The sequence below is a fragment of the Amblyomma americanum genome, chromosome 9 (genome assembly GCF_052857255.1).
Source record: "Amblyomma americanum isolate KBUSLIRL-KWMA chromosome 9, ASM5285725v1, whole genome shotgun sequence".
NCBI lineage: Eukaryota > Metazoa > Arthropoda > Arachnida > Ixodida > Ixodidae > Amblyomma > Amblyomma americanum.
The window spans coordinates 144,103,647-144,125,729 of record NC_135505.1 but is presented as its reverse complement, the minus strand read 5'-3'; the positions used below and the strand labels follow the sequence as shown (position 1 = coordinate 144,125,729).

General features: G+C 46.7%; 1 long non-coding RNA gene and 1 other non-coding gene across 2 annotated transcripts; both read right to left on the bottom strand.

Moving 5' to 3' along the window:
* Window positions 1-11,682: 11,682 nt before the first annotated feature.
* LOC144105684 (uncharacterized) lies at window positions 11,683-13,397 on the bottom strand. Its single transcript, XR_013308858.1, has 2 exons — window positions 13,276-13,397; window positions 11,683-12,324 (listed from the first exon to the last, which is right to left on the bottom strand). It is a non-coding gene; the product is annotated as an uncharacterized LOC144105684 (long non-coding RNA).
* Window positions 13,398-15,218: 1,821 nt separating this feature from the next.
* TRNAS-ACU (transfer RNA serine (anticodon ACU)) lies at window positions 15,219-15,290 on the bottom strand. The gene has a single exon. It is a non-coding gene; the product is annotated as a tRNA-Ser (tRNA).
* Between the last annotated feature and the right edge of the window lie 6,793 nt (window positions 15,291-22,083).

Genomic DNA, 22,083 nt, shown 5'->3' with positions numbered 1-22,083 from the left:
TACGCGGAGTTTCCGGAGATTCGAGAAATGTCTGCGAGGCGGTATTGTGAACGGAAATAGGGACTCGTACGCTACTCACCTCACGTCACATTTCCACTCATTAAACAGACGGGTTGGAAAAAACTGTCCGGGAAAGCTGCTGACAAATGAGATTTGTCCTGTATCGATAGATGATGACGAATTAAACGATCGATCAATAATCGATCAATCAATCAATCCATGGCTACTGCTCACTGCGACCCAGCGAAATGGACGGCACATGCAGGTTATAATTAGGTTGCTCGCTTAACATAGTTCGCAGTACTTCCGTAACTGATGCACCTTCTTGAAAAAAGCGATGACAGTACGCGTGTAGGCAAACAGGAACTCGGGAAATCGGAATTACCTGCATTACTGCCGCCTGAACGCGGCCTCACAAAACAAGCTGAACGAAAGTCGCCGAAACCCTCACTGTGATGAATTCATGTTTTGCTGTTTGGTTGAAGCAAAGTCTGCACTGGAAACTTTGCTTCAATCAAACAGCAAAACATGAATTCATCACCCGGCCTCGGCGGCTGCGTTTTTATGGAGGAAAAACGCTAAGTCGCCCGTGTGCTGTGCGATGTCAGTGCATGTTAAAGGTCCCCAGGTGGTCGAAATTATTCCGGAGCCCTCCCCACTCCGGCACCTCTTCTTCCTCTCTTCTTTCACTCCCTCCTTTATCCCTTCCCTTACGGCGCGGTTCAGGTGTCCAACGATATATGAGACAGATACCGCGCCATTTCCTTTCCCCAAAAACCAATTATTATTATTATTATTATTATTATTATTATTATTATTATTATTTGGTTGAAAATCATCGTGATCATGCGAAAGTAAAGACGCAGTTCTCTTCCGGAACCAACGTTTGCTTCGATGTCCTCTGAAGTGTGCGCACAAAACAGGTCGCAATAATTACATCGCGTTTTTGTCAATATCTACTGACACAACCTGCTTTTAGCAAACCAGCAATGGTCGCTAAATAGCACCATACGAGTGTGATCATATAAAGAGTGTGTCATACTTACCGTTGTGACTGGATCACTGTTGCTATCTCTCTCATAATCAATGAATGACTTATTTTTGAACGCAGGTATGGATATGAAAAGAGTTGGCACAGGCTGCTGACGGCGTTATCGACTTCCCCATATACACCTGAACCTTCCATTTGGGAACCTGCGCACAGAAACAAGAGGTAGGTATATATAGTAAGTGATCCATGGACAGTCATGGGCTACATAGGCAACGAATAAAAATGAACATAACCCTCGCCACATGTCGTCTCTTTCCTGTCTCTTGTGAACTTTATGCACACGGGAATCCGGTTTAACGGTTCACAAATGTTAGTAGCACGCTGTGAAAAACCTATAAACAGATGATCCAAGGAAAGAAGCCACGCATAATCCCACGTAGAGACGTAGCAGCCGCTCTTTCTCGGCGTGTCCTGTTTTGGCTGCAGCTGTGATCAGAGAATCGCATGTGTCACGAACGATGCAGAACAACTTCGTCATCTAGGGGGGGGGGGGGGGGGGGGGTAATCTCTCCCATAGTTCTGAATATTAGAGTAACCAATACTGGGCGACGTAAAAGAATGTGCCGAAGCTTATCACTGGGCTTGGGAACGACTAAACGTAGTAACCATTCTTGTTTCACTATGTAGCCTATTTAAGGTGTAAGCATATTCTATGCGAACCTTTCCTTCTGAATACCTTAGGCCCTCTTGGTACTATAATAACGTAACTAGAAAACTTGTTCAAGCTGGTAGCTTCGCCAATGCCGAGACAATGCTACACATAACGTCGGTAAGGCGAAGGATTACAAGAAGAGGCAGAGGGGAGGCAACACTGTAGCGTCCTCTCTTCTGTCGCTACATGCAAATCAAAGGCGCTATACACGTAAGAATTGCCGAGTCAATAAAATCTCGATGGCCAACTAATGATCCGCCGTGAATGCTTCAAGTTCTCGTAGTTCGCGTTAACAGAGCGCTAGCTGCAATGTCTAAGTGTCACAGTTTATGATTTGTATAGTTACTGTTTCGAATTTAAACCTCGTAGAGAACCTCTAGGGACTTCAGCTATACGCCAAAAGCAATGCCAAAAATATCACGCATCTGACGACGCTATGCAAGTGAGTCGGGTTGCGTCTGTGCCTACGTTTACAATAGGCGAACTCGAGTCGCCTTCTCGCGGCGTGGCCGATGCCTGCAAAACGAAAAAAAAAATATTAAAATCCCGTGGGAGGCAAGGGAGGGCGCTTAAGGGGGAGGGGGGGGGGGCAAAGCCGTCGTCTCAAACGCATGCTCGCCCTCTGCTCGCCGTTTTGCAAATCAACAACCCGCCATTTTGCATCCGCCTATAATTTGACTCGGAGGGGAAAATCGCAAAGGGGGTTCACAAGCCTCGCAATATAAGCACCACCATCTGCCGCTGGTCTGTTCTCTCCCGAAAGGAGAACGCACGGAGAACGGCCCCAATCATATTCCCTCCCCCTCTCGTGGCATTTCAAAATTGGATCCTTGACTATCATTACCGCATTACTGCCACCCCCCCCCCCCCCCTCCTCCTTTCGCTTTTCCTCCGTTCGCGCACACAACAGAGATCTGAGCCTCTGAGCCCGCGTTTCTTTTCACCGTCCCTTTCTCTCTCCCCCCCCCCCCCCCCCTCTCTCTCTCTCTCTCTCTCTGCGTTTCGTCCAATGCCCGCTCGACGCGGTACGCGAAAGGCACAGCGCACGATAGATGAAAGAGATGAAGAGAAAGTGTCCAGGGAAACAGCAAGCGGCCCTCGGCGATACACTCGAAGCGTAATCGGCGGATCGAATTCGTCGTCCCGACCGCATACATGCATGAACAGCCGGAGTTGGGAGGAGGAGGAGGAGTTGCGCAGGCAGCGCCGTGCGATATAAGAACATATACACCACGTTGTTTCGGGTCCCGTCGAGCTGCGGGCAGCTCTAGGGGGGAGCGCCTATGCGCCGCCCAGCGGTCCACGGCGCTCCTGGGTACGAGGCTCAAGTTTCATGTTTAGCTCTTGAGCCGCCGCGGTGGCTCAGTGGGTACAGCACTCTGCAGTGGTAATGGCGGTGGTAATGGCAACAATGCTGGTGATGCTGGATGACTTGGTCGGCAATATATCTGGAGTGAGGACGGACTGGCTTTCCTTTACAAAAACTACTTTAGGCAGTCTATAGACTGTCCATAGACTTCTGTCTATAAAGTTGATAGTTTCTATATAAGAACCCTAGAAAACGGTCTATAGGCCATATAAATGTTATAGACAGTCCATAGACAATCTATAGATTTAAGGCCATACACTTTTAGTAGACTTTTATCTATAGACAGTCTACAGACTATGAGTAGACAAACATAAGTATCTATAGCAGGCTATAAAAAGTCTATAGATCATTTTTATAACGGTTAAAGCCCATGCTGATAATTATATAGGAACAGGTAAGCTGCTGGGTGGCGTATATGTACAACTGGCGATGCTGTCCAGCAGAACTGGATTAGGCGAGAGATACTGAATGGTAATTTTAATTCCAATTAGAACTGCGAGCGGGCATCTATTCTGGGGTACCTCGAACGCAAGCTGGCAGTAAACTGCCATTACATATCGTAGACACTGCTAAGTGCCTACGATATGTAATGGATGAGTTTCAGCGACATCGCGACATAAAACGTCATCCAGGATGCACAGGCGGATCGATTCGTTGAGTGACACTATACGATTCCCGCTTCGCACCCACGCTTTAAGCAATCGCCCTTCACTCACAGGTCGCTGACGTCGCGAAAGAGCTGGCCGCAGAGTACGCTGTGGAAGCAGCGGCCATGATCGGGAGCAGCATCGGACTTGGGTGAACCACAGGTCTGGACGTCTTTGGGAGCTTTGTGGGCGTCGTCATGGGTTCACTGGAGTGCTCAAAGCTCGGCGCCAGTGTCATCCGGTCAGATGGTCTATGCGAGGACTGCTGGCTACACGACAAAAATTTTGCGAACATTAATGACATCCCGACATTCTCAAAGGTACTCTAGCGAAATTTGCTGATGGACTACTTATAGAAGATCGCTATTAAATGTTACAGCGAAACTAGTGTGGAAGGGGGCAGGGGCGAGGCCGACGGCCTATGCAAGCGCTACACCATAAAAGCGGGTTCTGCAGCCTACAGTCTTTGAAATATATGCTGCTCGAGCATGCGCAGCATCGTTCAAAGCGAGTTTGTCAATCACCACACGTGTAAGCATGTGCTATCACTATCAGCAATAGAATTTGTAGATTATTCAGTCGTCCAGAGTAGAAGTGAGCACGAAACGCATTGCGACTACGGGAACATGAGGATCCATAGCGCACACAATTGAGGGGACACAACACGAGCGCTAACTACGAGAACGGCTCACAGATGACGTGTCATCACTCGGGTATAGGTCAGATCTTTTAGCTCGTAAACGCGGCCCAACCACCGTTTGCGTTCTTCGAGCTGCGGGCAGCGCGCGTGGTCTGATTTCGCGGTATGAGGAGCCTTCACCATCAGCCGCCTTTTTTAAGCCGCTTTTACATGAATGCGACAGTAGCGTACCGCGCGGTTCCGATGCGCTACTGTTTGCGTCTACCGCATCAAGTCTGGCGGGGCGGTGAGCCCTCGCCCATTGCACGCCGCAGAGGGGTTCAGGCACCCCCACCGAAGTCTGATTTGTTATCCGGCTGGGGAGGGGGGGAGGGGGGTGTGTTGTATAGCCACCACAGCGAGGAGGGGCACCTCCAAACCTGCTTCCATTCAGCACCGAAGTCTGTTTAGCATTCTCGATATACCCGTCTGGCGCATTGATCGGACGCGCTTTCCTAGCGAATTGTCACCGTTTGCATGCATGCTATGCGGAAAGAAGTTGATACGATTCACTGATGTCGCATTCATGTAAACGCGGCTTTATTTTAACAGCGCGCTCGGCATCCGCTTTGGCTTATAAACGTGCCCCTGTGTTCAGCCGCTTCTTTCTTTGGTTCTGGGCAGTGCGCTCAGGTCTCTCGCTGCCTTTATGCGCCATTGCGCTGGCCCGCTCTTCAGCAGCCTTAGCAAACATTAGCGGGTCAGAACGAAAACAAGAACGATGGCGATTTCAAACACTAACAGCGCGAGAGCGAACAAGTTATTACAGAACAGAAGCTTACCAGAGTCACTTGTCATCTAGACAACGCAAAACACTAAACAGGAATGATTGTACCTTGCATCCTATCTATGCCAAATCACCAAAAGCGCTATGAAGCGCTTCAAAGACCGAATGATTGAAGCTGGTTGCTTCAGTGTGAACAAGGGAGTCACACGGTGGTTCCGAAACGTTGTTTTCTTTTTTGAATGTAGTCAGCGACCTGCGAAATTCATATAACAGAACAGAGGCGGCGGCGATAGACGTGATGTACGAAACACAGCCATGGCTACACCCTCTCGCGCTGCTTGATCTAACTGGCGAGTAAAATGTCACTTTCATCGTGCACCAATACCTTTTTTCTACAAACTGCACGCAAAGACATTGCCTGTGAGCACATGGCTAGAGAAAAACTGGCAGTGGCTTAACTTGGCTAACACTGGAATTCAGCGAAAAGCAAGCACGCTTGCTAAGCGTCTGAGGCTCGTCCATGGCTGCTCCGCTACACGCTCGCGACAGCCGTTCTATACACACACACACACACACACACACACACACACACACACACACACACACACACACACACACACACACACACACACACACACACACACACACACACACACACACACACACACACACACACACACACACACACACACACACACACACACACACACACACACACACACACACACACACACACACACACACACACACACCAAAAGTGATTTCTGGCAGCTGATTTGGTCAATATAATATAAAATCACCAAAAATTGAAGAAACATAAAAGGAATTAATTCACGACGTTTCGGCTGGAGGACCGGCCTCTTTCTCGAAAAAAACTGGTCATCCAGCCGAAACGTCGTGAATTAAATCCTGTTATGTTTCTTCAATTTTTGGCGATATATATATATATATATATATATATATATATATATATATATATATATATATATATATATATATATATATATATAGTATAGAAAGATAAACGTATTTGGTTGCTAGAGGCAAAAATTCAAAGTTGAAAACGCTTCATTTAGCCATAGATTTATTTTGAGTCGACGTTTCGGACAGAGCCTGTCCTTTCTCAAGACTGAGGTTACAGGGGTCTTCTTCCTCTTCTTAAGGAGTTGGCACTGGCACACATGTACGACACATGAACAAAAGAAAAAACGGAGGCAAAGTATACTAGAAAAGATGCAGATAGAAAGGAAAAAAGGGGAATAAAAAAGAAAAACGTGTTTTCCCCCGCCGCCCACCCCGAAGCCGCAGGGAGCCGACCCCGGACGAGGAAAAAAAAAGAAAACACAGAGCGGGAGGGGATAATGGCTACCCATCAAGGCAACAGAGCGGCGGCGTGTAAGGTGCACAGGAGCAGACGGTGGCTGGATCGCCCTACACACAAAAGTTAGACGCGTGCACTCGCGTGCCCCGACCATAAAGAGTAAACAAATAAACAGAATAAAATGCAGACAGGGCCGGAGCTTCCGTCATCTGGAACCACTTCGGCAGCCTGAGCCAAGGCCGAATCAGCGGCGTCGTGAGCTTAACTAAACACACGTGCACTGTGCATGAAAACACCCAGACACACAGCAGTAAAACATCCGAGCTCATGCCAGTGTCGTGTGGCGGCTAAATGACAATGGCGGGAGCATTTAAGCGAGTAAGGTGTACAGAAACAGACGGTGGCGGAATTGTCCAACATATATAAATTGGAGATGCTTGCACTCGCGTGACCTGGCCAGAAAAAGTAAACAAATAAACAGAATAAAATGCAGACAGGACAGGACTTCCGTCATCTGGAACCAATTCCGCAGCCCGAGTCAAGGTAGAATCAGCGGCGCCGTGAGCTTAACTACACACACGTGCACTGTGCCTGAAAACACCCACAAAAGAAAAAAAAGTGGAAAAACGTCCGAGTTCGGGCAAGTGTCGTGTGGGAGGTAAATGTGAATGGCGTGAGCACTTAGGCAAGGGTTCTTCAATTGCGCCCCGTCGTCAAGGTAATCGAACTGGGAAGATAGGGGCGGGATGGGGTAGGGAGTGAAGAAATTTGTGTGAGCTTGAAAAAGATGTCGCTGGCAAGAAACGACCGAGGTATGTCAAGCTGGCTAGCCGCTAGCGGCTTGGGGTAGCGGCTACCCCAAGCACTTCGTGGATTCTGTTCTTCAACGGTCTTCACGCCCATCAGAACCAGTTGGTCCTCCTTGCCGAGCCCGAGCCGCAATCCCATATGTGCCGGGCGTGAGCGAGTCTTTGGCTCGCGTTCTGCGCACTTACGGTGTGCACGTCGCTCACGTTCCTGCGTGCAAGCTGATGCATGAGCTGGTGGCCGCCAAAGACAAGATAAAGAAAGAGAAGTTTCCTGGCGTCATTTATAAGATTCCCTGTGCAGACTGCGACTACTGCTATATCGGGGAGAGCGGGAATTTCTAAAGGCGATTGAGTGACCACAAGAACGACGTCAGGAACAAAAAGATTGCATCTAATGCACTTGCGGAACACGTGGAAGCCGCGACGCACAATATAGCTTGGGAAGAAGCATCAGTCATCGCAAGAGAAAAGAATTGGCTGTCACGTCGTTATCTGGAATCCCTGATAATCCAAACTACAGACAAAACCCTTAACCACAACGCAGGCAATCTCCCGCCTACGTACGCAAGATGCTTGGGGCGATTACTGCGACGTACTTAAGCTTTGTGCTTTGGGCTTTCCGCACAGTGATCAAGGCTTCCGTATGGAAGCCGAAACGTCTTCGTGTTAAACAACAACCTTTTGGTCGGCGTTCCTTTTTCTTCATACATGAATCTTCTACCCGACCAGACGAGTTTTCGTCAGAGTTTAGATTTCTAGCGTTCTGTTGCCTCGACATTTTTTTTTTTTAGAGATGGCCCATGGTACCGTTCTCCAAATTCTTTTAAAGTGGTTCGTGCACATAGACCATTATTCCACTGCAATAAAGGCTGTTTGAAAGATAAAAAAACTTGCGGCGATGGGCCGAATGATCAGGCATCGGGGAGCGATTCCTGCGTGCGGCGCCGCTGGTTTGAATCGCGCTTGAAGCTGCGGTATGCGTTTTTTTTTTTTTTTGCTGAAAATCATTAGGGAAGAACGTTTCGTAGTCGCTCAGAGAAGTTGTGCTGGGTGTTCTCATTCATGTCCGGCTTCATGTCGGCGTCATTACCGGCTTCAGGCTCGCCACGGGTTGCGGGCGAAGCTCGCTTTATTTGCCGAAAGCGGGATTAAAAGCATTTAATGCTTAAGAACAAACACATCAAGCATTTGATGGCGCAATGCTTGGCCTGAATGAGCAAGCTACCACTCCTTGTCGAAATTCTAAGTTCTAAGTATTAACGCCGCCAAGAGGATAGAATCTTAATAAAACTCCTTAACTGCATGAGAGCAAGGCCGTATGTTTATTACTAGGCATGCTCCTGTCTGGTGACGGCACTTCTCTCAAGCCAATGGGAGAGTTTTATGAGTGGCGACGTATTACAGGGCCGCAAGGCTTCTAATGCTTTTGGAATTTCAATGGTAAGCACACTTTGGACGTAATTGATCGCCACCGGGTAAAATGTCTCATACAGGCAAATTAGGCACGCAGCTGCATCCTGTTCGGTAATTAATTACTGACGATAAGGAAAAATGAACACGTCCAGCAGTGTTTTGGCGAGGAGCATCAACTTCGCAACTGTGGCCTGGCTAAGCTGATATGAAGGAAGCAGGATGAATTTAATGCGACTTGCTTGTGCGGTTGCGGTGGTAAGTTTTGTTTAAAAAATTTAAATTGCAGAGGAGGTCTATAACGATAAGATTAAGGCTAGACTTGGTATTGTAGATGGTCAATGATAGTTGGAAAGTATAAAATGGGCGGTGTGGTTTTGTCCGGCTCCAAGCTTGCTAACGAGCGTCACGTGGCAGACACACACCTGACTATTTTGCGGAGAATAAACACAAAAAATTGGCGGTGGTTTAGCTCTGGTTAAACCTGGAGTGACGCGATAGCTACAGCTGGCCGAGTGGAACTTGCTCAGTTGAATTGCAAAGTCAGTCTTTCGCCGCTCCGCTTTTGTTCCTGTTGGAAAGAGGAATTTTGCACACAAAGTAAGGGCTCATGGTGGCCTTTTCTTTAGCGCTAAATCGCGAAATAAAGGAACGAGCGCACAATCAGCCACAGTTGCGAACAGTTCAGTGTAGAGCTGAAAAAGTCGCTCCGTTCGATAGCGCATATACGTTTACAGGAGAGATGAGATAGACCTTCAAGTATTCATTTCTTACAGCGCAGCGGGCTTCATAAAACTTGGGAAATGGGGACATTTTTATTGGTCTCTTCATACTACCAAACTAAACACAGCAAGTAATGCCATCGATTAGTTAGAACCACACACTTCAATACGGGGCTCAATCAATCGACAAATCAGCCTTTATCTGCAGGTGATGCATGTCTGCATAATTTTATCGCACAGGGCCTCAGATCTCGAGTGCGAGTTGTGAAAGCGGTCATTTGGCCATGCATCAAACATTTTCTTAATGTGAGCGATACAAAATGAAGAAACGAAAATGGTTGCAACGGTTATTTCATTATAATAACTACGTAACAGGACAACTAGACATGACTCGAATGCAGGTTCACGTTTCCTCCCTACCTGCTACACTTGAGGAGAGAAAAAACAGTCGTTTATGCATTTTTTTTTTAATTTTCTCTTTTCCAGGAAGGCAAGGACATCATATGGATGTGAATAATAAAAAAAAAACGTTGGAGGGCTCCTATGGTGCGCTTATTAGTTGACACGATAGCGTACGCCGTTTGGTGCGTCATCTGATGCCGGTGCAACGCTCTAGAATTTTTTTTACAAGATTCTTTGGTTAGGACGACGATACACGCCTTTATACTTATCACCAGCAATCATTGGCTTTCCGTTCTGAGCAGTTTGACACCTTTGAAGGCATTTTTCATTTTTTTAAATTGTTTCAATTTTTGCATTGATCGATTAAACACTAAATTTTCTTAATTAGCATCATAAAGCATTGTCATCTCATTTTGAGCATTTTGACTAATTTGAACACCCCTTCTCCAGGTGTTTTCATTCCTTTGGTTAATCAATTCATCAATTAATTACAATGCTTTCATTAACTCATCGCCTATTACACACTAATCAATCAACCACTAGAACCTCAAATTACCATGATCCGATTTATTTTTTACACAGCCCCCGATTATTTGCGACATGCGGCACCGAATACTACTACGCCGACGGCTTCCCGAACGAACAACCTGAATACGCTATCGCGTAATATTATTGTCACTAAGCACAACAGCTAATAACTTGTTCGTGTCATTTTCGCCGCCACACGGTAAAAATGCCGTAACAGTGTCGTTGATACAGCGCACTAGTGCGGTTACAAAACGAGCTCCAGAAAGCTAAACAGCATGGTGCTGACATTCTCCTATATTTTTATAATGTAAATTCACTCAATATAACGCAATATGCGTAACAGGTAGACTTGACAACAATTCGCAAATTTACTCTCTAGGGCACGCAAAGAACAGCTAAATTAATTGAAAAAGCGTGAAGATTCTCGAGGCATGTTGTTTCCACAGCCCCGTCACGCATGCAAAAAGACAGTATAGGAATAAAAGCAGCGAGGGCTTCGGATCATAATGACAATCACTAAACAAAACACACAAACCGCGTGTAGCATTTTTTTCCCTCAAGCGGTCATTGAGTGGATCGGCCACAACTTTGAAAAGCGCGCTTCTGTACGACACTACTACAACACCACCGTGTGGAGGCAGACCGAAACCAAGCCTTTGCATAAACAATAGAGAGGGCGCCAGCGCAAAAAAAAACTGGCGGCGCGTTGCGGCGAGCATGCGAAAACGCAATTGCGTTCATCGTACGACTTAGCAGATGGCGCCACCAGTCCACGCGCTGATAACATTACACGGTTTGTGTTGGTTTGTGCAGCGCCGAAATGAAGTTGATTCTTGGTCGTCACAAAATACAAAACTACATAGAATACGTGATGGTGTGCATCAGTAGTACCATTCTTAAACCCCTTGTGACCTGTGTGCCATTCAAAATTAGAAAAAAGATCAGAGCAGCTGCTGCAAGAAGCTAGCAGCTCATACTTTACACACACATTTCACTCGTAAAGCTCACTACAGGCTGGTTGCGGCCGTTTACGTGATACTGAAAAATAGCTTTTGTTTCGATGCGCACAAAAAAATTACTTGTATAACAAGGCAGTCACTTCAAATATTTAAACTTCGATAACTAGCCAATGATATCCTCCCCAAAGGAAAGGTAAAAATGAATTTAAGTAAACATGAGCGAAAACTGGTAATGAATATTTTATTATTTCTTCTCATTTATAAATAAAACAAAACATCATAACAGATGTTGAAAAAAAAAAAGGCTGCTTGATTCCTGAACATGATTTTTTTTTTTCAAATTTGTACCCATTTGTCACAATTCCTTTTATGAGCATCACTGCGAAACAATAGACACAGTACAACATTTCAGTGAAGACAAGTTCACTTGTGCATGAAACAGAAGCACAACACCAAACTTTTGTAAGCGTTTCAACAAGCTATCGACGGTGACAGCACAGCCAAAAGTCAAACCAAACATTACAAATCATCACTGTCTTGGCACAAGATAGCAAGTCACTATAAGATTTTGAACCGCCTCCAAAGACACTAGCTGGGTTTCTGTGCAGGAGGCATGAACAGCCTAATGTGCACAGCGGATGTCTGTCGAGTTTGTGTCATCGGTTCCAGGTCGTCACCGAGAGGCTCCAAATCATCTACGACGTCAACCGTGGAGGTGCGAACATCGAGTTCCACCAACCCTTGATAATGGCTCTCCAGTTGCAGTGCTAGGTTGATTGCTCTGCCCACAGCAGCTCCCATAGCATGCACAAATAGTTCAGTTTTGCCACTATCAAAGAGTTTACGGCAACGTTCCAGCTGTCCTTTGAAATTTGTTGACATGTTCACATACACGTCATTGTCTCTACGTGGCAGTTGGCCCGATGTCTTGCGCTTTCGCATTTGGTAGTCATCTGGGTCAAACCTTGGCCTTCGAGCCCCAGCGGGGCGCTCACTTGCTGCTTCAGCACCCTCCATTGTCAGGCCAGTGACACCTCCAGTGGATGTCCTAGGAATAAAATGCTTTTGTTGAATGATATGCAGTACAACATACTTGTTTATTCTTTTTAATGGATATGCACATGCACGCATGCTTACATATGCACACACATACGTACAAAAGAAAGCACTCACTAAAGCCATTCCTGCTTTGTACCAGCAGCTTTATTTACCAAGGGATACCTACAAGATGCCAAGTATGCCCCTCTACATGATGACAGCACTAACCCCAGTTTCATAAAATGTTTACCACACTCACTGAACATATTTACATAACTACCTAATAGGCGACAATAGTAATGAACAGCAACTGCACCAAAAAAAGGCACATCACTCAAACTATCATCCATATTAACAAAAGACGCTGTCCCTACTGAGCAGATTAAAACATCGCTGGACTGAGAATGGAGACCACCACAAATCGCGCTTGAAACATATAAAACAGACACGTATAAACGTGTGCACGCAAGTTGAAGAGCTGAGAGCAATACATATGTGCTAAAATTAACGTATAATCGTGTATATGCTCAGTAAATGCACACGTAAGGCACAACTGGGCTGGCTCCGTGATGGGCTATCTAATAAATGTCCGAAAATTTTAGACAAATTCTGAATTCATGGGCTATTGCGGTGTTCACGGCGCCAGCGACTTAACGTACCACTATGGGCTACGAAGTTGCAGTGCGGTGGCAAACAAGCCACGATATCAGAAACGTCACATTCGCCTATATACTGCAGAAAACTGGATATGGTGCCTCGCGCATATTGCACATTCCTACACTAACAATATGCAACACGACGGGCTGAGGTCACAACTTTACACTGGCCTCAAAAGCAAAAACGGGTACCAACACATTTATGAGTACGTCGCACGCCAGCACACACAGAACATAGGCTACTGGCAAAAGAAACTGCCGCAGTGATAACCAGGACAACACAAACGGTACGTCACTATACTTACGCTTATAGGCTTGAGGTCAAGTCGCAGCGATACCTTCCTCTTCTTCAATGAACAAAAGCGAATTCAGCTGACGGAGCTTGCAAGCATCAACACAGCTTTCGTGCAAGCGGCCATCTTGAGAATGCTTCCGATGACGATGGAGCTGTACAAAAGGTAGTAGGAAGCAGTTCTGGTTTCGGTGTTGCGATGTTTGTAGAAAGATGCTGTTACGCTCTGTTAAAAAAGGCAGGAATGAAACGACGGAGTGCGTGAACAGTGTTGGGGAGAGAATAAGTGGAAGTGGGCTTCGTACCCTATCCGGCCGGTGACAAACCTGTGGGTGCAAACAAAAAATTATTTTGCGCCCTAGGGCAAATATGTAGTACACGTTCTCGCCCAACCCAAGTGTTTGTGAGGTTTTAGGATACAACTTTGCCAAGCTACTTCGGCAAGACACCCAAACAGGCTCCCCTTAGCGCTTCATCAAAAAACGCGCACTTGAAGACTTCCCGGAGGGCTTTCAAAGACCCCTTGCGTACTGGGATAAGTGCGACATTTTCTTATGTCTGACCACGCGAAGGAAACTGCTCTACTTTTTTTTTTCGTACCAATGCCTAGGTTTCCAATAATTTTTTTTCTTTCACTTCTGCTGTGGCGACAGTTTCATAATTTGTGGCGGTTCATGCTCCCAATAAAATAACACGATTTTTTTTTTGCGTTCACATGCTAGACAAAAATGTGCCAGTCTCAATTCGCCTATTCAGTGAGGAGAGAATGGCAACTTTATCTCGATGTTCTCTTATGTTATCTCGATGTTCTCGGTGTTCTAGTCCGCCTACGCGCTTCTGGACGGAATAAATTAGGATTCAGATGCAGCCAGTTCACGAACTGTCATGCTGAAAGGGACACAGAGGGCAATTTGAACTTGGCCTTCACCAATAGATTAGCGCATTGTAATGACAAAGGCGTTACTTTCACAGCAAGCGCAGGTTTTCTGAGGCAGAAAATTAAACAAACAATTAAATGCAGGTGTCACCCTGATCAGCCCACTTCGCCAATGGTAATGCGGATCTGAGAGGCTAGCCTACACTGCCATTCACTGCATAACGGCAATCACTGAGTCCTTGGTGTATATAGAGGTCACAAGTGTTGATCGCGTGGGGGCAAATTTTAAATGTAAATGTCTCAGTAAATGTCTTTTTCGTTGGCGGACAAACATCAACGTACCCAGAAATAACAACAAAATCTATTTTTACTATGAGCAAGCACTGAACGTAGATGAGCAAATAACTGGCTATATACTTATCCAGCTGCCCTGAAAGAGAAACGACCCATGCGTAATAAACATGGAAGACTCCCTGTTAGAACTGCTGGACTTAAGCTAGGGACGTCGGAGCTGGAAACAATCATTCGGTGCATTCATTTATTTTTAGGAACCTGCGCATGAGCGAAAAACAAGTTTTTTTTTCAGGGGAGGGCCAGCCAATTTTATATTATCTCATTTCGCCCCAAATTAATAGAACCAGTTTTTAGAGCATCCGTTGCCAACTTCATTAGAAAAAATTCTAAACGGCTACAACAAAATTAGTGTGGATTAGCTCAGCTAATCCAGGATATACAAAGATGGCGTTCACTGTGTTCATTGGTGTTGGCGTTGACAATGTTCTAGACGGCGATGGCTTTGAGGTAAGGAACGGCTCATAACTGGCTCCCTGGATAATAATAATAATAATAATTGGTTTTTGGGGAAAGGAAATGGCGCAGTATCTGTCTCATATATATTGTTGGACGCCTGAACCGCGCCGTAAGGGAAGGGATAAAGGAGGGAGTCAAAGAAGAAAGGAAGAAGGAGGTGCCGTAGTGGAGGGCTCCGGAATAATTTCAACCACCTGGGGATCTTTAACGTGCACTGACATCGCACAGCACACGGGCGCCTTAGCGTTTTTCCTCCATAAAAACGCAGCCGCCGCGGCCGGGTTCGAACCCGGGAACTCCGGATCAGTAGTCGAGCGCCCTAACCACTGAGCCACCACGGCGGGTCTCCCTGGATATGCGGACGCCTCATTCGTGCTTTGATACATGTGGCGATAGTGAGAGAGAGATGTGGCCTGAATGCATTAGCGCTGACAGCGTTGTGGCTGACATGCGGCACTGCAGCAATACCTAGACTGCAGCGGTCATTTGGTGATCAATCTCTCGCGACCAACCATTAACTGCATGCCATCTCCCAGGGTGGCAGGGAGGGCGCGCTGCCTGTCCTGTGTGCGGAACAGAATCAAAGCAGGCTTTTGCAGTTGTACACCAACGCCACGTACATGAAAGCGAGATTGAGGTCTCCACTGACCCACTGTGCCGGTTGTGCGCCTTTCCTTTCGTGAAAACGAATGGCCTTTGCAAAGTCGTCAACGCCAATGAACTCTACGAACGCCGTCGACTCACTTGTTTTTTTTTTTATTTTTGAGGAAAGGAAATAGCACAGCAACCGTCTCCCATATATCGGTGTACACCCGAACCGCGCCGTAAAGGAAGGGATAAAGGAGGGAGGGAAAGAAGAAAGTATAATAATTGGTTTTTTGGGGAAAGGAAATGGCGCAGTATCTGTCTCATATATCGTTGGACACCTGAACCGCGCCGTATGGGAAGGGATAAAGGAGGGAGTGGAAGAAGAAAGAAAGAGGTGCCCGTAGTGGAGGGCTCCGGAATAATTTCGACCACCTGGGGATCTTTAACGTGCACTGACATCGCACAGCACACGGGCGCCTTAGCGTTTTTCCTCCATAAAAACGCAGCCGCCGCGGTCGGGTTCGAACCCGGGAACTCCGGATCAGTAGTCGAGCGCCCTAACCACTGAGCCACCGCGGCGGGTGGAAAGAAGAGGAAACTGAAAATTGAAAGTTGGATTTTGAGGTAAGGCGCGGTGCTGCGCAGCGGCGGGACACCTGTGGCTCGGTGCTACTAGTGGCGCATGCGCAGTAGTGACTAGGGAGCGAGATAATAATAATAATAATAATAATAATAATAATAATAATAATAATAATAATAATATTAATAATAATAATAATAATAATAATAATAATAATAATAATAATAATAATAATTTGTTTTTGGGGAAAGGAAATAGCGCAGTATCTGTCTCATATATCGTTGGACACCTGAACCGCGCCGTATGGGAAGGGATAAAGGAGGGAGTGAAAGAAGAAAGAAAGAAAGAGGTGCCCGTAGTGAAGGGCTCCGGAATAAATTCGACCACCTGGGGACCTTTAACGTGCACTGACATCGCACAGCACACGGGCGCCTATTCGTTTCACCTCCATCGAAACGCTGCCGCCGCGGTCGGGTTTGAACCCAGGAACTCCGGATCAGTAGCCGAGAGAGAGAGAAATATCCGCGCGCGCGTTGTGACGTCGTGTGCCTCCTCGAAGCACCACCATAGCGAAATAACCAGTTCACGGCCAGTAAGGCTATCGCTTTAAAAACGGTTGCGGTCCGAACTACACGAATGCCAGCACAGGACGCCTGGGAGACATTTACATACTAAGCAAAGAATCTCGAGCCGCTATGCAAATTGTGGAATAAAATTGCGGATAAACAAAGTGAACTAGCTGGAGCTGGGAGTTACACCGTTCATTGGGGAACTTGAGTTTTACTTGGGCGGATGAAATTAGAAGTTTATTGTTGAGCAGAAACAGGATGCAGCTTTTGTCTGCATTGCATTGTTTAGCAGCCGGCTTCAGTGCAGTCCGTAAACGCAATCAGTGCGTCTCCGTCTCTATCATAATCTCCAGGTGTCTGCCGCTAGAGGTCGATGGCATCCAATGCCAGCGCTATTTAGATTCCCTGGTTCTGAAGCAGTTTCGTGGCAAAGAAACGCGGCACACATATGAATGCAGTGAGAAGGACGTTAACAATAAATATGGCAGAATTTTGAGCTATAAAACTTTGAAACGACATGTATATTGTTCCTTCAGCTTTCATTGACCAGCTACATCCAAGCTGATTTCAATCTGAAACTAGTTGGTGCCAGCTGAAACCAGTCGGCTCCGGTTACTCCTGGGTGGATTCTCAGTGCAAGACTCATGAGAAGAGCTTCGTAAATCGGGACGAGAGCACACGCGTCTCAAGGCTTGTAGATAGCCGCTGCTTGGGAGGAAGTTAAACTTTCGCTGATTGAAAAAAAACTGGCTGTGGCTCATCTCGGCTGAACAACCGAACCAGCAGCCGATGTCGACGCGGAGACGTTGGGAGCGTCCGCTGCCCTTTTCCGCTTGAGACACTCGCGCGTTACCTGTGCCGCTGCTTCTCCAGACGTACTTCCCACTCTTCATCGGTTTCATCAAATGGACGAGCCCGCATTCGCGACTTATCTCCACCCAACGCGGCTTCGTGACGCTCTATCGCTAGAAGCAGCCCGGAGCCTCCATTGCTCAGTCGAAGAACTCGTCCCGGTGACCGGCTCCGGCTCCATGCCTCTGCGGAGTCTTGTCGTTGTTGCGAATGAAGGAAGAATGGAAAGGAAAGTGCTAGGCCTGCCCGCTGGCTCAAGCTGAGCCACAATAGCTTCAAAGAGATATGAGTGGAAAGATTGAAAGAAAGGACGTGCGCCGCAAAGACCACGTCATCTGAAGCGACGACGACGGCTTAGCAACCGATACCGCCGGTGACAAGGAGCCCTCGCGACATTAGTGCGAGCTCCTAGATCCCAGCCCCGTAGGGCCAGGAAGCAACCTGCCCCTACCCCGAGACCACGGTGTCGGCGAGGGCTGGCATTCATTCAGCAAGAGCGAATCGCGTGGTTAGTGGCGTGACACAACTGGCGAGAGCGAGCGACGGAATATCTGAATTAATATCGGATAAGTGTCCTTAAACTTACTTAAGTATTATTAATGTGGCGGAGTGCTGGAAGCAATCCGGCCCGGGTTGGTCCGGTATTGCACTGCCTCCGGAATCGGCCCGGAATATAATAGCGCGCGTCTCTACTTTCAATCTTTGCTCTCCTATCTTTAAACTCCGCTACTTTCAGCAAGTGGAAGCGATTGTTGCTCAGCCTGAGCCAGTGGGCAGGCCTATGCATTTTTCATTCCGCCTGACAACAGTTGCGACCAAGCAAGGAGCGGTCAAAGTCACATGGTGTGACGTCACAGCCACAACTGCGGCGAGCTTCCAGTTAGAAGTCAAATCCAAACCTCATTTGGCCTTCAGATTTGCATTTGAGGATCGGTTCTTTTCACTCAGAACATGTGAACGGTAGAGACGCGGCTTACTCCAAACCTCATTTGACCTTCTGATTGCATTTTAGGAGTGGTTCTTTTCACTCCAAACATGTGAACGGTAGAGACGCGGCTTACTCAAAACCTCATTTGACCTTCTGCTTTGCATTTGAGGAGTGGTTCTTTTCACTCCAAACATGTGAACGGTAGAGACACGGCTTACTCCAAACCTCATTTGACCTTCTGCTTTGCATTTGAGGAATGGTTCTTGTCACTCAGAACATGTGAACGGTAGAGACGCGGCTTACTCCAAACCTCATTTGACCTTCTGCTTTGCGTTTGAGGAGTGGTTCTTTTCACTCCAAACATGTGAACGGTAGAGACGCGGCTTACTCAAAACCTCATTTGACCTTCTGGTTTGCATTTGAGGAGTGGTTCCTTTCACTCCAAACATGTGAACAGTAGAGACGCTGCTTACTCCAAACCTCATTTGACCTTCTGCTTTGCTTTTGAGGAGGGGTTCTTTTCACTCCAAACATGTGAACGGTATAGACGCGGCTTACTCCAAACCTCATTTGACCTTCTGCTTTGCATTTGAGGAATGGTTCTTTTCACTCCAAACATGTGAACGGTAGAGACACGGCTTACTCCAAACCTCATTTGACCTTCTGCTTTGCTTTTGAGGAGGGGTTCTTTTCACTCCAAACATGTGAACGGTAGAGACGCGGCTTACTCCAAACCTCATTTGACCTTCTGCTTTGCATTTGAGGAATGGTTCTTTTCACTCCAAACATGTGAACGGTAGAGACGTGGCTTACTCCAAACCTCATTTGACCTTCTGCTTTGCTTTTGAGGATCGGTTCTTTTCACTCCAAACATGTGAATGGTAGAGACGCGGCTTACTCCAAACCTCATTTGACCTTCTGCTTTGCATTTGAGGAATGGTTCTTTTCACTCCAAACATGTGAACGGTAGAGACGCGGCTTACTCCAAACCTCATTTGACCTTCTGCTTTGCTTTTGAGGATCGGTTCTTTTCACTCCAAACATGTGAACGGTAGAGACGCGGCTTACTCCAAACCTCATTTGACCTTCTGCTTTGCATTTGAGGAATGGTTCTTTTCACTCAGAACATGTGAACGGTAGAGACGCGGCTTACTCCAAACCTCATTTGACCTTCTGGATTGCATTTGAGGAGTGGTTCTTTTCACTCCAAACATGTGAACGGTAGAGACACGGCTTACTCCAAACCTCATTTGACCTTCTGCTTTGCATTTGAGGAATGGTTCTTTTCACTCAGAACATGTGAACGGTAGAGACGCGGCTTACTCCAAACCTCATTTGACCTTCTGCTTTGCATTTGAGGAGTGGTTCTTTTCACTCCAAACATGTGAACGGTAGAGACGCGGCTTACTCAAAACCTCATTTGACCTTCTGGTTTGCATTTGAGGAGTGGTTCCTTTCACTCCAAACATGTGAACGGTAGACACGCGGCTTACTCCAAACCTCATTTGACCTTCTGCTTTACTTTTGAGGAGGGGTTCTTTTCACTCCAAACATGTGAACGGTAGAGACGCGGCTTACTCCAAACCTCATTGACCTTCTGCTTTGCATTTGAGGAATGGTTCTTTTCACTCAGAACATGTGAACGGTAGAGACGCGGCTTACTCCAAACCTCATTTGACCTTCTGTTTGCATTTGAGGAGTGGTTCTTTTCACTCCAAACATGTGAACGGTAGAGACGCGGCTTACACAAAACCTCATTTGACCTTCTGCTTTGCATTTGAGGAGTGGTTCCTTTCACTCCAAACATGTGAACGGTAGAGACGCGGCTTACTCCAAACCTCATTTGACCTTCTGTTTGCTTTTGAGGAGGGGTTCTTTTCACTCCAAACATGTGAACGGTAGAGACGCGGCTTACTCCAAACCTCATTTGACCTTTGCATTTGAGGAGTGGTTCTTTTCACTGCAAACATGTGAACGGTAGAGACGCGGCTCACTCCAAGCCTCATTTGACCTTCTGCTTTGCATTTGAGGAGTGGTTCTTTTCACTCCAAACATGTGAACGGTAGAGACGCGTCTTACTCAAAACCTGATTTGACCTTCTGCTTTGCATTTGAGGAGTGGTTCTTTTCACTGCAAACATGTGAACGGTAGAGACGCGGCTTACTCCAAGCCTCATTTGACCTTCTGCTTTGCATATGAGGAATGGTTCTTTTCACTCCAAACATGTGAACGGTAGAGACACGGCTTACTCCAAACCTCATTTGACCTTCTGCTTTGCATTTGAGGAGTGGTTCTTTTCACTCCAAACATGTGAACGGTAGAGACGCGGCTTACTCCAAACCTCATTTGACCTTCTGCTTTGCATTTGAGTAGTGGTTCTTTTCACTGCAAACATGTGAACGGTAGAGACGCGGCTTACTCCAAACCTCATTTGACCTTCTGCTTTGCACTTGAGGAGTGGTTCTTTTCACTCCAAACATGGGAACGGTAGAGACACGGCTTACTCCAAACCTCATTTGACCTTCTGCTTTGCATTTGAGGAGTGGTTCTTTTCACTCCAAACATGTGAACGGTAGAGACACGGCTTACTCCAAACCACATTTGACCTTCTGCTTTGCATTTGAGGAGTGGTTCTTTTCACTCCAAACGTGTGAACGGTAGAGACACGGCTTACTCCAAACCTCATTTGACCTTCTGCTTTGCATTTGAGGAGTGGTTCTTTTCACTCCAAACATGTGAACGGTAGAGACGCGGCTTACTCAAAACCGCATTTGACCTTCTGCTTTGCATTTCAGGAGCAGTTCTTTTCATTCCAAACATGTGAACGGTAGAGACACCGCGAACCTGAAACTCACTGCCGTAGGAGCCGTCCGGAACGAAGACCACTCTCTGCACTCCCTATCGGAAAACGCCCATAGGAGCTCAAGCAATAAAAGTAGAATTTTACTTCGCGCAATTCGAGTATACTTCCAAAATCTATGCATGCATTTCCCTCACGTTTTGCTTCTCACAACACCCATTACTGTTATCAGCAAATAGCGCTCATATCAAGGAAAGAGAAATTTTGCGGAGAAAACAGCGAAGGATGGTTAAGTATATTGGCTCACAGTGAGGGAGAAGAGTAGGGGTGTTAAGAACTTACCTTCTCGAGGCGGGAACCGAAATTTAAAACAAATTAATGTGGATTGGCCCAGCGAATCCAGGATATATAAAGCGAAAGCGAGATTGAGGTCCCCACTGACCTGCGGAGCCGGTTGTGCGCCTTTCCTTTCGTGAAAATGAACCGTCTTTGCAAAGCCGTCAACGCCAATGAACACTATGAACGCCGTCGACTCATTTGTTTTGTTTGATTTTTGAAAAAAGGAAATGGCACAGTGACCGTCTCACATATCTCGGTGTACACCCGAACCGCGCCGTTAAGGAAGGGATAAAAGAGGGAGGGAAAGAAGAAAGAGAGAACTGAAAACTGAAAGTTGGATTAAGGCGCCCGTGTGCTGTGCGATGTCAGTGCACGTTAAAGATCCCCAGGTGGTCGAAATTATTCCGGAGCCCTCCACTACGGCACACCTCTTTCTTCCTTTCTTCTTTCAGTCTCTCCTTTATCCCTTCCCTTACGG